This window comes from Octopus sinensis, unplaced genomic scaffold (genome assembly GCF_006345805.1).
Source record: "Octopus sinensis unplaced genomic scaffold, ASM634580v1 Contig17600, whole genome shotgun sequence".
NCBI lineage: Eukaryota > Metazoa > Mollusca > Cephalopoda > Octopoda > Octopodidae > Octopus > Octopus sinensis.
Window position 1 is genome coordinate 13,818 of NW_021835165.1, and position 16,183 is coordinate 30,000.

Consider the following 16,183-nt stretch of genomic DNA (forward strand, 5'->3'; position numbering starts at 1 on the left):
GTAAGTCTCTCTTCTCCACGCCATCAATGTTGCCTAAGAAAAACCTTTATTTATTAACTCCTGAAGGCAAGAAAGGTAAAATTTGAACTTAACGGAATTTGAACTCACAACGTAAAGTGTCGTAGCTAAACACTGCGTGACATTTTGTTTGGTTCTCAAACGTTACTGCCAATACAGTAATATCAGTCATTGTTTAAGGTAGCGAGATGGCAGAAACGTTAGCACGCCGAGCGAAATGCTTTGCGGTGTTTCTTCTGCCATTACGTTCTGAGTTCAAATTCCGCCGAGGTCGAATTTGCCTTTCATTCTTTCGGGGTCAACTAAATAAGTACCAGTTACACACTGGGGTCGATATAATCGACTTAATCCGTTTGTCTGTCCGTGTTTGTCCCTTCTGTGTGTAGCCCTTCTAGGCAGTAAAGAAACAAGAAACGTTAGCACGCCGGGCGAAATGCTTAGCAGTATTTCGTCTGTCTTTAGGTTCTAAGTTCACATTCCGCCGAGGTCGACTTTACCTTTCGTCCTTCCGGGGTCGACTTAATAAGTACCAGTTACGTTCTGGGGTCAATATAATCGTCTTTATCCGTTTGTCTGTCCTTGTTTGTCCCCTCTGTGTGTAGCCCCTTGTGGGCCGTAAAGAAACAAGAAACGTTAGCCCGCCGAGCGAAATGCTTAGCAGTATTTCGTCTGTCTTTAGTTTTTAAGTTCAAATTCCATCGAGGTCGACTTTGCCTTTCATCCTTTCGGGGTCGATAAATTAAGTACCAGTTGTATACTGGGGTCGATATAATCGACCGGGCCTCCTCCTCCAAAATTTCGGGCCTTGTGCCTAAAGTAGAAAAGAATATTAGTAACTGTTTGCAGCATAAGCGCAAGGCCTGAAGTTTCTTGAAATATGTTATTCGATATCATCAACCCGAATACTTGGCTGGTATTTCATTTTATCGATGGACGGGAAAGTAAGACACGAAGCGAAAGTAAATCACACAACAGACCTGATATAAGGATTTGAGATAGAGAAGAAAAATTGCGTACAGTTGTGGAAATCAGAAGCGAGAGACTGGCTTCCAAGAAGTGAGAAACTGGCTTCGGAAAAGTGAGAAACTAGCTAAGAGTGAGAATTAAAGTAAATATGCTAAAGAAAAACAGGTGTTAACACCATAAAGTCTGCATCGGTTGTCACATTTTACTGCTTTTCCAGCATCTCTATCGCTTTTGTGCATTTGTACATCAGGTACTTGGCTGATATTTCCTGTTTCTGGATTGCAAACGCATACCCTTCAAAATGAGAAGTAGTAATCGGTTATTGGTCCATGATAGACTGCTTTCGTGATCAATGTTACTATCATCTCGGGGGTTTCTACTAACATATACATGAGTTCATATATGCTCATCCTTTTATCTGATAATACGTTGCGGTAGAGTTGTGCAACTACTTTGGGTATGATTTTGAATTTATGAGACAAGTAATGTTGCTCAAGGAGCTGCCTTCGAAGTCTTATGACGTAAAGTGATGCACTTGGACACTTGGCGGTTAAAGATGTTGCCGAAGGAATATGCTACAACATTCAAAGGCATTTAGTGCAACGTTAACCCTCTACCGCTTTGTTTTCGTTTTATGCAGAGGCTGTCTACGTCACTGTTTATGAGGAAATTATGAGTGCTTGTTAGTATTTTCCGGGTTTTCACATCAATGGCTCAGATGTCATCAGGCATCCAATTAATCAACCCAAATGTTGGTATGAGTACTGGCATTAGAAACATTGCGCGCTGCTGATTTATTGAATGCGGAGTTCCGTCCTCCAACTTTTCGTTATTCGGCTGTAATATTCTTTAGTGTGGAGGTGCGTGGCTTAGTGGTTAAGGTGTCAGCATCATGATCGTAAGATTGTGCTTTCCATTCCTGGACCGGGAGACGTGTTGTGTTCTTGAGCAAAACACTTCATTTCACGTTGCTCCAGTCCACTCAGCTGGCAAAAATGAGTAACGCTGTGATGGACTGGCGTTCCATCCAGCTTGGGAACACATACGCCATAGAAACCGGGAAACCGGGCCCATGAAGCTGGCTAGGCTTTAAAAGGGCGCATTTATATTTTTAATATTCTTCAGTAATACGTGTTTTGTTACAGGTGCCATTGTAAGATATATTTTCATCCACCCCTAATTACATATAATATTACTCATAAAATATAGGGTAAACAGTCAAGTCATTGATGGAGATGTTGCTAGTCTGGTTTACAGTTTTCCCTCTTTTCCCAATCATATAACATTTATCCCGACCAAACTCTAACTCTACATCCTTTAAGAATGTTGTAACTAAGTCAAAGCTTGTTTTCATCTCGTGCATATTCTCTGCATAATGTTTCAAGTCATCCACAAAGAAACAGCATGTAATTTTGGTATTCCTGTTTCCTTGTGAACCAGTGAGATATCCTTCAGGCGTCCTTAACATCAATGACTAGGGGATTTACAGAAAGTATAAACGAACGTCACAGAGAAGCCGTCCCCTTGGAATATTCCTTTGCGATACTGCATTCTATCAGTGATAATACAGTCACTCTTTGTGTTTAATTTCAAGATGGTGGCCCACGATGAAGTCAGGTGAGCTATGGCTTTGTCTATGCCCACTGGAAGTCTAATAAGTTGAAAGGAGTTCTAGTATATGTATGGATGTATGTCATTATTCAGTTTTATTTCAAGATTTCTTGGGAAGAGTGTATATATATATACAGTTGAAACACTCCTGTCACAAGCTGGGACCTTCAAGACTGCTATAATGCAAGAAAGTAAACTAGTCCCTTAATATTTCATATTCAATGTTTCATCTATTCAATAAGACAATCAATACTTCATTTCATTTTACTATATATATATTATTTATACTATATATTCTATATTCTACATTAATATTATAAAGAGTGGAGGCGCAATGGCCCAGTGGTTAGGGCAGCGGACTCGCGGTCATAGGATCGCGGTTTCGATTCCCAGACCGGGCGTTGTGAGTGTTTATTGAGCGAAAACACCTAAAGCTCCACGAGGCTCCGGCAGGGGATGGTGGTGAACCCTGCTGTACTCTTTCATCACAACTTTCTCTCACTCTTACTTCCTGTTTCTGTTGTACCTGTATTTCAAAGGGCCGGCCTTGTCACTCTCTGTGTCACGCTGAATATCCCCGAGAACTACGTTAAGGGTGCACGTGTCTGTGGAGTGCTCAGCCACTTACACGTTAATTTCACGAGCAGGCTGTTCCGTTGATCGGATCAACCGGAACCCTCGTCGTCGTAACCGACGGAGTGCTTCCATCCATTATAAAGAATATAAATAAAATATAAAACACAGAGTTGGAATTTCTTTGAATAATATATATATATATATATATATATATATGTGTGTGTATGTGTGTGTGTGTGTATATATATATATACACACGCATATACAGAACATATATATATATATATATATATATATATATATATGGCTAAAACAACTGTAAACTGCAATTGACAAGTTTGAGCTCTTTTGACCTGTCATGAAATAAACCATTCAAGAAAATATCTTTAATCCTTTTTCAGTTTTCTTCTTCCTTCTCTAATCAAGCCTCCAAAAATCTCATACTAGAATGAAAAATGCAGGCGCAAAATTCTAGAATATTCTTAATTATTGTACCTGAAAAATTACATAACAAGCCTGGGAAAGTAGAGGACAAGAAATAAATAAACTCAAAATATTGCTACTGAAATTACAAATGGTAATAAATACCCTTTGATGTTTTATTTTTTAAAGTATAAAAGTTTTAAAAGTTTAAATCAAAATCTATTTATTTTCAATCTTGGTGAAAAGACTAACTGTCAGCAAGTTACCATATCAAAAATTTGACATTACAGATTCATATATTTAGAAATCACATAAGCAAATTTAAGCAAAATTGAAAATTAATACCACTAAGATTAAAAAAAACAATAAAAACTAGATTTATTTCGACATTTTGCATTCAATATGTTCATTAGCTTTCATTTTTCTAAATATTTTTCTAAATATTTTTCTAACTGTAAATAGAAAATAATGCAGCACGGATTTTTGTCAGTGAACAGGTCGCGGATTTTAACGACGAAAATATTTTGACAAATTAAACTTAAATGTTGAAGTGAATCGAACGGCTTTTGTGTGTTTCTTAAATGGCTTATAAACACCTTCCACGCTGCAATTGTTTTCGTTTCAGCACACGATCTCAGATCAAATTACTTGCTATGCGAGTACATCTCCGTAAAATAGAAAATAGTTTTCTGATAATGCAAAGTTTAACAAAATTAATTCTTTTATTTCGTAAAAAGGATTTTTTAAACTCTTTTGAATTACCTATATTCTACATAAGTTTGAACTTATAACACAATATCTGTGGTTCAGAATTTTTAGATAATGAGTTTTCTTAAGAAAAAATTTTAAAAGATAAAATAATATTAAAAATAAGACGGTAATGTTTTAGCTTAAAACAATGTCATTTTTAAATTTAAAAAAATTCTAAATTTTAAAAAATTGCAATAAGGATATTTTTAAAAAGCAAAAAATAAACTGTACTGTAATGAACAATTTCAAAATTTATTCAGCAGTAATTAAAATTTTTTTTTTTGTTCTGTACATTTCCAGGTTTAATTAAAGATCATTTTGTACTGTTCCAGGTTCAATATTTAAGAATATTCTAGGATTCTGCGCCTGCATATTTCCTTTTAGTCCATTATTTTCAAGGGATTGCTTCTATTATCATAATTAATTATATTTACCTTTGTAATGGAAAAAACGATACTATTGTAAATATTTTTTAAACAAAAAATTTTTTCAAACTTCAAAATTTTGTTTGCATCTAAAAATAACAAATGATAATAACCACATACCTGTTACAAATAAATACATTTTAAAACAATTTTTATTATAAAGTGGTTTATACATAGTTTAATACATAAACATAGTAATACAAGTGAATATAAAATTGCAAAAAAAACCCTATTTTTACGCTTAATATTTTTAGCAGCGCTTTCTCCAAAATATTCGTCTCGGTGAGTTCCCTCGTTTGAGTTCAAATAATAATATTTTTCTCTTAAAAGACAAAAATATTTTGATTTCCTAAATTTATCACCTGTCTTTCAACACTTAAAGCCGCAAAACATTTTCTGTAGCAAATATTTTTGACATGATTTTCACCATAAGATTAATTTAGAACTTTTTCATCTGACGTAAATCCCGAACGCAAAATAATTGTGTAAACATCTTAGAAAATAGGTTACTTGCCATTAGAAAATGGGGAAAAAAAAGCGGCCAGCAAGTCACTACAGAGAATCGCACCCATGTCTCTCAAACTCTGGTTAAGCGCTTTGTACCATTATGCTAAGCAATCTATAAGATCACAAGCCATCTTTTATAACTCAAACTATTTTAAAATGAAAATATTTTCATTTGTTAAATTGAATACCTTTTTATTTGTCACTTAAAGCCACACCACTTTTATGTAACTAATATTTAGAAAATTACTATTTTTAAATCTCTTGTAGCTAATATTTGTTGAGGTTTTTGCCATACGATTTATCTCGTAGAGCACTTTCATTTCAGCCAAACTATTGAATGATTTTCTTAGCTGAGATTTTGGGGATTAATTATCATCTTTATCGTTCCTTAAATCCACATTCCTTTTTAGTTAGCCATCAATTTTAATGAGTTTTTCACCAAAAGGTTTTTCTCAATGAGTACATTCTTTTAGACCCTATTAATCTATATTTACCTTTTAATAGAACTGAGCTATTTTAATTCAAAGTCAAGTTTTCGCCATACTCCCTCATATTTGAACACCTATATTTTGACCTAACTCTTTTTTCACGAACCAAACTTCAATTATTTGTTCTCAAAATGTAGCTGAAGATTAGACCATCATTGCTCAAAAATCGCATTCAATTTGGATGAAAACTGAATAGGTAATGAAACTTAAAATTGTTCTCGAGTAACTAAAACAATATATTCACCCACTATCGTGGCTTAATGGTATGGTTCGTTGAAGAATACTCTATACGCATATATAGATTCAAAATAACCAAGAACATCTCACATAACGGTTTACAAAACCACAATTTTTGAAAACCCAATAGAACAAATGACGAAAAATTTTTGAACAGCCCACATTTCATGAATATTTGAAGGGGAAGAAAGCGCTCAATAAATAGTTTTGTCCAAATTTTGACTAACTTCTCTTCTTAATATGTAAATTTGTACATCTGTACGTAATTATATGTATATGAGGGCGAGCTGGCAGAAACGTTAGCACGCCGGGCGAAATGCTTAGTGGTATTTCGTCTGCTGTTACGTTGTGAGTTCAAATTCCGCCGAGGTCGACTTTGCCTTTCATCCTTTCGGGGTCGATAAATTAAGTACCAGTTACACACTGGATTCGATGTAATCGACTTAATACCTATGTCTGTCCTTGTTTGTCCCCTCTATGTTTAGCCCCTTGTGGGTAATAAAGAAATATATATATTGTACATACACACATACACACATATTTGTATGCATTAAATTTATGTCCAGTCACAGAGTGACCAATGGTTTCGCGTACATAAAGCGGATAGCTTTATGGACAACTCGCCAGATTCTAATAGCGAAGGCCATATAGCTATTCAAACTGTGGAGGTAGAATTCTGTTAATGTCACTTAGTAAACAAAAAATATATAATCCGGGTCGGTGAGGACGAGTTATCTCCTTTAGACCAGTTCAGCTAGCGGTGTAAATGGGCTAAAATGACGAACGGGGAACTCTGCCCTTAGGGTGATTCTAGCTTGTAAGTACAATCTCGGATCTAATCGATGATTGAAGAATCACATGCTTGTAATAGATAGCTTTTGAAATTGAGGCAGTGAATATAAATCTCATGTCTGGAGTTCAATAACTCTTGTTCCAGAGATTCTTTGAGGACTGTTGCTCACTCAGCTACGCAAAGCTTGCAGCGTCCGCTCCAGTTGATACAGAATTCCGTCTGCTCTATGAACCTCCAATTGATATCGTATGGGGCCCCTTCATCTTGAAGGCGTCACACGTGCTTGCCAGGGACGTGATGAATCGTCTTTCCGGAATCCTGAAAAAGGACCAGTGGTTGTACAGGTGCCGCTTGAAGGCAGTTCTGGCCGAACCAAGATATTTTCGACTTGAGCGTTGGTTGTATTCACATTTCTATAGCACCATATGTTGGCTCCGAGCCAGGAAATGTCATTGCATATATATATTTAGTCTATATGTCTGTGTGTCTGTGTTTCTATTTATATGTACGTATGTATACACATGTCTACAGAGATCCAAAATTAAAGACGAGAAAATACGGAAAAGTGAAAACAAGATATAATTATTAGTTTTACGCTCAATGAGAAAGTAGAAAATACAAGTATCTTTGACATTTCGAGGCGAAGCTCTTTTTCAGAAACTTAGATAGAAAAAGGAAAACGTGTATACGAACGTAAGAAAGTGAGAGAAACAGTGTGGGTTTTTCTGTTCACACAGGCACACACCACACACACACACACACACACACACACACACACACACACACATTCATACATATATATGTACGTATATATGTTTGTGTACATATATTGTTATATGAAAATGCATAAACATGTTTGATGTATCTATATATGAATATATATTATTATATATAGACAATTATTATATATATATATATATATTATATATATATATATATATATGTGTGTGTGTGTGTGTGTTGTGTGTGTATCTGTATATATATATATATATATATATATATATATATGTATATGTAAGTATATGTGTATATAGATATATAGCCATACATAAATGCATGCATACATACATACATATATATACATATATACATACATACATATATACATACATACATACATACATACATACATATTATTATATATAGACAATTATTATATATATATATGTGTGTGTGTCTATATATATATGTATATGTAAGTATATGTGTATATAGATATATAGCCATACATAAATGCATGCATACATACATATATATATATACATACATATATACATACATACATACATACATACATACATACATACATACATACATACATACATACATACATACATACATACATACATATATACATACATAATACCAACACACACACATATGGGATCGTTGATGTAGGCACTAACCAAATGGTAAACTGAACCATGAATATGATAAGTTTAACATTAAGGAACATTAGTGAAGTTGCGAAGTTATATGATGGTCGCGTATTCAATTTCTTCGATAAACGGAACTACTGCCTTACTGATTCGGTTATAATATATTGTCCATTGTCTTGAAATGTGTTGTAATCTTCGGTATTACTCAGTACGACGAGGTAGGTCATTTGTATTATTCATATGTTATCCTTATCCGAGCTTTACGAGGAATACTGCCGTCTCTTGCGACCTGAGCTGGTAAGGAAAGTTGAATACATGGGCCAATGTTGCTGAAGTTTATTTCTTCAGCGTCGTTGTCAACGATGATTTCATTGCTGCTTTGAGCAGATCCATTTATCGGGGCGTATATGACTCGTGGTCCATTGCCATTTTCCATATTCTGATTTTGGGACTCACGATTGTGCCTATTTGTGATGACTGGTGGGCGCTCATTTCTGTTGCATAGGAGCAGCCGATTGTGCGCTACGTCTGTGTCGATAGTGTTGGGACGTCTACGAGATGTACGCGAGGGAGAGGCATATATGCTAGGCTGATGTATGTTGTAGAATCGGATAAGTGGCGGCCTTATAAGTGTGGCTTGGTGAGTTATATGTGGAGAAGCCATATCTGTGGCGGATTGAACAGGCTGGTGGGTGCCGAAGAGAGACCACTGTTGCTACCTAATGGTCAGTGTGGACTGGAACAATTGGTGGACACTCGTCTATGATAGTTTGAGCTGAATCCTAGAGTCCGATAGGAACCTGAAACAAAAATAAATAAAACTCAGATCATTACGGATGTCAAATCCTCTACTCATTTAATGTACACTGGCATATGGGATATATACCTACCAAGTCATACAATATATAGGCTGAAAAAAACAAAACAACAATATATATTCAGCGTAAAATATATTTCTTTATTGCCCACAAGGGGCTAAACACAGAGAGGACAAACAAGGACAGACAAAGGGATTAAGTCGATTACATCGACCCTAGTGCGTAACTGGTACTTTATTTATCGACCCCGAAAGGATGAAAGGCAAAGTCGACCTTGGCAGAATTTGAACTCAGAACGTAAAGATAAACGGAATACCTATTTCTTTACTACCCACAAGGGGCTAAACACAGAGAGGACAAACAAGGACAGGCAAAGGGATTAAGTCGATTACATTGACCCTAGTGCGTAACTGGTACTTTATTTATCGACCCTGAATGGATGAAAGGCAAAGTCGGCGTAATTTGAACTCAAACGTAACGGCAGACGAATTACGGCTACGCATTTCGCCCGGTGTGCAAACGTCTCTGCCATAATTAATATGCGTATACATAACGTATGCGGATCGGCCGCCGGATGGTTGAGTATCACGAGAAAATGCTTCCAATTTTACATTCAGTTTGACCACATCTTGTGAATAGACTATATTGAAGAGACAGAAACATTGCGCAAGCCTGATCTACGCACATACACACACACACACACACACACACAAACAAACAATCAACCGTGATGTTCCGTGCATCAAGCATTAGCCACGACAACGGAGCCATTTTTGACGTGCAATTGCGAAAGCCACCACCCTTCTTCGTGTATGTGTACGTGTGTGCTCGCGCGCGCGCCTGTGTGTGTGTGGTACACAGATGTGATCCAGATATTCTCCACATAGCGGACACTTAGAAGTGCTCAAACGATTCAAACATAGATTCCGATATCTTTACATGAGATCGATTCCTCAAGGTAAAGAAAGCTTATAAGACGGATCAGGTTGAGCGGGTTTAGAAGTAATTATGGGGATAAGCAAATTAGTTACATCAGATATATGTATTTGATGTGCTTAATATATTTAATATATTTGGTGTGTTTAATTTGCTTCTCCTGATAATTGCTTCTATACATACATGTATGCATAAATACACACACACACACACATATATATACATATATATATTGAGTATAATTCGGGTAAAAACCTCGTAGTGTGTATTCAAGTGCCTTTATGCCGTTATTTCCATAGATATACCCAAACTAATATACATGTATACCTATCTATCTATCTATCTATCTATCTATCTATCTATCTATCTATCTATCTATCTATCTATCTATCTATCTATCTATCTATCTATCTATCTATCCATCTATCTATCTAAAATTCTCATAGCCTTCGTGGTTTCATTTAGCCATTTTATTTCCAAAATGGCCACTGGTCACCACGAGGCTGAGGTGCAAGTCAAGCGTGACGCAGAAACAGAAAAACAGGATGCTCTGTTAGCATACGCTGAACCTGACAACAGCAACAAATACAAAACAAAGGTCGCAAGGCCAAGCACCGTCAACACCATCAGTGAGTCCACCACCACCAACACCATGGCAGAATCTGCTACTAAAACTGCTATCCCTACTAAAGACATCGCCACCAATAACAATACCAACATCACCATCACCGCCACCAAAGACCGTGCCGTCAATGCTACTAATACTACTAACACCACCGCCGTCACCAAGAACGACAATAACAACAACAACAACAACAACGACGACGACAACAACAATTCCCTTCAACCACTGCTCACTCCATCACCAACAAGTGAAAAAATAACGACAAGCAAACGAAATGTCGAAATTTGCGCTAATGCAGGACTAAATTACGCAGGCAATTTTCCACCCCTTGCTAGTTGCGTAATCAGCAACCACAAACCTACAACCCACACCCCTGCCATCAACACCAACACCACCGGCAGTAACAACAATAACAAAACAACAACAAACTTCGCCGAGGCGATAAAAGAAAAGGTAACAAAAGTTTCGTTTACTACACAACAGATTAAAGATTGCAGAAACCTTATTACAAATGAAAACGGAAAAATTACTCTTACACATACCTCAACACATACTGAATGAGGAGAAAAAAAAGACAATTGTATATAAAATCACAAATAAAAAAACTAAAAGTCCAGAAAAGGCAAGCACAGACAAAGTCGAAAAGTGCACGCCCATCTGGGGATACAAGGATTGTGTGACTTGGGCGAACAAGTTCGCACACGTACAGGTGGTTTTTCAGAGTGAAGAGTTGGCGAAGAAATTCTCAACGATAACCCTTCATTCTGATGAACTAACGTTGACACCGAGTTACCTCGGCCAGAAGGTGACGAAAGTCATTATCAGTGGTGTCCCCCAAGTGACTACAACACTGTGGATAACATCCGCCTTAACATCCGAAATGGAGGACTTAAACATCCTAGATATCGGTGTTTCGGAAAACAAGGACTGGCTGGGAAAGAGAATAGAGTTCCTCTTCCACATAAATCAAGAGGACATAAATAAAATCCCCACCCACGTACATCTTGAGGATGGCCGCAAGTTATACGTAGTAGTCGATGCTATACATGTAGTAGTCGATGCTATACAAGGCCACGATGCTATACATGTGGCAGTGAGGCACACCTCAAAAAGGAGTGCAAATCTGCCGCAAAATTACAACAACAACAACAGCCACTGGAAAAATCACAAAAGCCAGGATTATTGCCCACACCACAATATGGACAGCTAGTCAAGAAGCTGTATGCGGAAATGCAGAAAAAACAACAAAGAACAAGCCAACCCAACCAAACAACACCAACACCAGCGCCAAGAACAGAATCATCACCACCAACAACAAATAAACCAATTCCAACACCAAGAATAACAACGAAGAAGACAAGCACCAAGGATGTAGGAGAGACAATAACCACAACAAACCCCCAGCAACACCCTCCCGCGCACCACAACAATATCTACAACCGCACAAAAACACACCCAGACGCTTTACCCTTGCCCCCTGCTGATTCGTCAGACTTTTCATCTAACGATGAAAGTTCGACAGAATGGCAAATAGCCACAGGGGGTAAAAGAAAAAGATCAAGAAAAACCAAACAAGAAATCGCAACCAAAGCAGGGAGATACCTGAACCCTGAAAACTCCATACACAACAAAACAAGCACCAACACCACAAAAACAATGCTATCAGCGATAGACACAAAAGACTCCAAACTAATGGAGTACATCACAGGATACACAAACATTTGTGAAGATGACTTTAAAAATAGCAATCATCCACGACTACACCACCCAAACACATCAAAATACTACACATCACACAAACACAACACCACAAACTCAAAGCCCTCTTCCAAATGCTGTAGGGGGTTTCCAAGAAATATCTGTCCCAAAACTATATAAAAACCTCCTCGAAGAAACATCAAAGAACGAGGAAGCCAAAACTTTCAACACAAGTAAGTAACTCTCTGTACTTTCATTTGTGTGTTTTTAAAGCACACACCCCAATAGAATCATGGTCAAGATTGGTTGTGTGAATGCGCGTGGCTTGGGGTCTCCTTGGAAACAAGGATACCTCCTAAATGACATCAAGTCACATGATTGGGAATCATAGCCATAAGTGAGACCAGACTCCACGAGCCACGGGCCCTAAAGTCCATGTTTGGCGGACAGTTTAACATTTATTTCGCTCCCTGTCTGCCGAGGATGGGCGGTAGTGGCACCGCGGTACTTTTTCACAAGAGCCTGGATCTCGAAGTCAAGACGATATTCGTAGACCCGGAGGGTAGACTGATCGTTCTGGATGTTGCGGCAGCAATGGGTGCGCTTTTCGACTCGTATCAGTCTACGCACCGCCCTTAACAGGTCGGGCGGATTTCTTTCGACGTCTAAAAGTATTCTTGGGAACGTCTCGTCCTTTACTCTTAGTGGGGGATTGGAATGCTACCTTGGACACGCATGTAGACTACGTGGGTAGAGACAGAAACAGAAGGGGATGCAAATGCCTCAGAGACCTGTTCAGACGATTCCAACTGTCTGACAGGTACCGACTCGACCACCCAAATGCACCAACGTGGACATGGAGCAACCGCAGAGGGTCGTCGAGATCGTATCTAGATAGGATACTGTGTAGGACAGTAGACAAGGATAACTTAGGATGTCCACAATTCCACACAGTCAGCTACACGGATCACAAATTGGTGACGTGTACGCTAGACTTAGATAAGGCACATAGACAGGGTCCTGGGTACTGGAAACTGAACGCCTCATTCCCGTCCAGACAAGTTTTCAGAGACCGGATTAGCACACTAGTAAAGAGGGCTTTGACGGGAGCCATCATCAACAACAAATGGTGGTTTGCCCTCAAGAGCAGCAGTAAAAGCAGAAGCGATTAGGTACAGCAAAGCACTAGCCATAGATAGAAATAGAGTAGAGGGTGAGCTAGTTAAGAAGCTAGAAGAGGCAATTAGAAGCGGCATCGCATCCGACGTTTTGGCGGCGAGGTTGGCCCTCGACCAACACTTCAACGCCAAACACGAAGGATGTGCTGTCAGAGCTAGGATGCGTGCTCTAAGGAACGAGAGGTGTTGGAGCCGCGAGAGAGGCCCGGGTGGCAGAGGCGCAACAGGGCAACAAAGCCACCATTCGGTCACTGGTAGATGAACAGGGGCGCGAATTGCTCGAGCCAAGTAAAAAATGGTGAGGCCTTTCAGCAGCATTTTGCCCGACTGTTCGGGACGAGTGGAGGGCAAGAACGTAGGGTAGACTTCAGTGCCTACTACATAGCCTGCCACGACTCTCGACAAGAAAGCAGGTTGCTGCGAAGGTGCCATCACGGCGGCGGAAGTGCAGGAAGCGATAGCAGAATGCTCGAGGGACAAATCACCGGGTTTGGATGGTCTACCCTACGAGTTTTACAATTGTATGCCAGACTTGTTTGGAGACGTCTTGGCAGCGGTATACTGCAACTGGCAGCAAAACGGGAGCATACCCGGTTTTGTGAGTCGAGGAGCTGTAACTCTGCTGAAGAAAGATCCAACAAGGGAAACATTATAGATAACTTTAGACCAATCACGCTGCTCAATGCAGACCTGAAAATTTTGACAAAGGTGTTAGCCAAGAGGTTGGCGCTTGTCATCGAGAAACTGGTCGACAACGCACAAACGTGCGCCGTGCCGGGCCCGGAGCATCCATGACAACCTCCATCTGATGCGCTACATCATAGACAGGGTAGTTAACGAACCTGGCATGGGTGGGGCCCTGATCAACTTGGATCAATCGAAAGCCTTTGATAGGGTAGACCATCGATACTTGGAGGCAGTCCTGAGAGCGGGGTTTCGGTCCCGTCTTCCGCGGCTGGATGCTGCCTTGTACAGAGGCATCCGTTCGGTAATTCGCGTAAATGGACATCTATCGAGACCTTTCGACATTGCACGTTCGGTCCGTCAGGGATGCCCCCTCTCGGCGCTTCTATACGTATTGACTCTTGAGCCACTACTGCGGAAGCTGGCGACTCTAAGGGGCATCCCGCGAGAATTGGGATGCGGGACGAGCGTGTCTGCATACGCGGACGACGTCACCGTCATAGTGTCAAGCCACGAGCACATCGAGCGGGTCGGCGGCGAGACACTGAAAGACTACGAAGCGGTGACAGGAGCAAAAATCAACCGGGAAAAGTCAGTGGGCTTGCGGCTCGGCACCTGGAGAAGCAAGCCCATGTCGTCCACCAGTACCTCCGTCGTGGGACGCTGGACAGACGGCCCGGTTGAGTTGCTCGGGGTCTGGTTCGGTCCGGACCTCCAAATGGAGAAGAACTGGAACGAGATAACGAGTAGGGTGGTCACTCTCGCCCAGCAATGGGCCGAGAGGAAACTGTCCCTAAAGGTCGGGCGGAGGTGGTGAACGCGTACATCGCGTCCATCATCTACTACCGCCTGACCGTCGTACCTTGTCCCGACCCTACCATCACCAAACTAGAACGCATCCTCTTCCGCTTCTTGTGGAAAGGATGCGTCCCGATGGTCAGGCGATCCATTTGCTGTCAACACCCGTTAAAAGGAGGGGCTGGGCATGCCGTGGTTGATGATGCGCAGACACGCGCTGAGACTGCGACATCTCCGGCTCTATGTAGATGACGGTGAACAGGTGTGGTCGCCGTTTGTGAGGCACGCATTCCCGCAACTCGTCTCCATGACCGAACTACAGTCGTGGATCAAAAAGAGCCGAGGAAGGGCGAATGGCACCGCGAGTGTCGCGTTGCTCTCAAGCAACTCTGCCGTCCCGGGTCGACCTTGAGTGACTTCAACACAACCAAAGCATTCTATAGGGGATTAGTGGAGGGGAGGTACGACGACGAGCTCGGGGCAAACCTGGGCGTCGACGAGGAATACTGACCCGCCTGTTTGAAACGACTTTCGGCCCGGGACCTATGGACAACTTCCAGAGATCCCTGGCCTGGCGGTGCTACCGAGAAGCGCTACCCGTTCGGGATAAGCTCTATAGGCATGGCTCGAGAAACACGGGGCCGACCTGCCGAGATGCGGGCAGAGGCGACGAAACCGCTCTGCACGCAATCGTGCAGTGTCCAGCAATTTCCGACCTGTGGGCTTATGTCGAACGACTGCTGTCACGTGTGGGACGTGTCGGTTTATCAGCCGAGTCTATCGTTAATATCGTCACGCCTCCTTCCTTCAAACGGGAAGGAGAGCTATTTTTATCATACTTGTGGCTATGGCGAAAGAATGTATCTGTGGACGCGCCTGAAAGGATTAGAGACAAACACTTCCCTCTGGTCAATCTCTCATCAACTTCTTCAAGTATCACTTGAAGGGAAAGTGAGAGTAGAGAGGCAAGTTTTGTCTAGTGAATGTTTTAAAAAAAGATGGGTGATGTAGCAAGGATGGCACGTATGAATGACGAAGCCACCTTGACTATGATTCTATGAACCGTAAAATTAATACAGAGAGTTGCTTATTTGCAAAAAAAAAAAAAAAGAATATAACATGTGACTTCATTGACCGAGGTTACCGTGGTCTTTTCCGTAGGCTTTTCTTTCCACGGGTAAACCTCACCTGTTCTCCCCTTTACACTTCATATTGACATTTCTGTGATAACGATCCCTATTGATCAATTTTTTTTGCTCTCCCCCCACCTTTT

At 40.4% G+C, this 16,183-nt stretch overlaps 1 long non-coding RNA gene across 1 annotated transcript in view; it reads right to left on the reverse strand.

Moving 5' to 3' along the window:
- Positions 1-8,494: 8,494 nt before the first annotated feature.
- LOC118761808 overlaps positions 8,495-16,183 on the reverse strand; it is a 15,371-nt gene continuing 7,682 nt past the window's right edge. The window contains exon 2 of the long non-coding RNA XR_004997652.1: positions 8,495-8,973. This is a non-coding gene — a long non-coding RNA (uncharacterized LOC118761808). The remainder of the gene's footprint in view (positions 8,974-16,183) is intronic.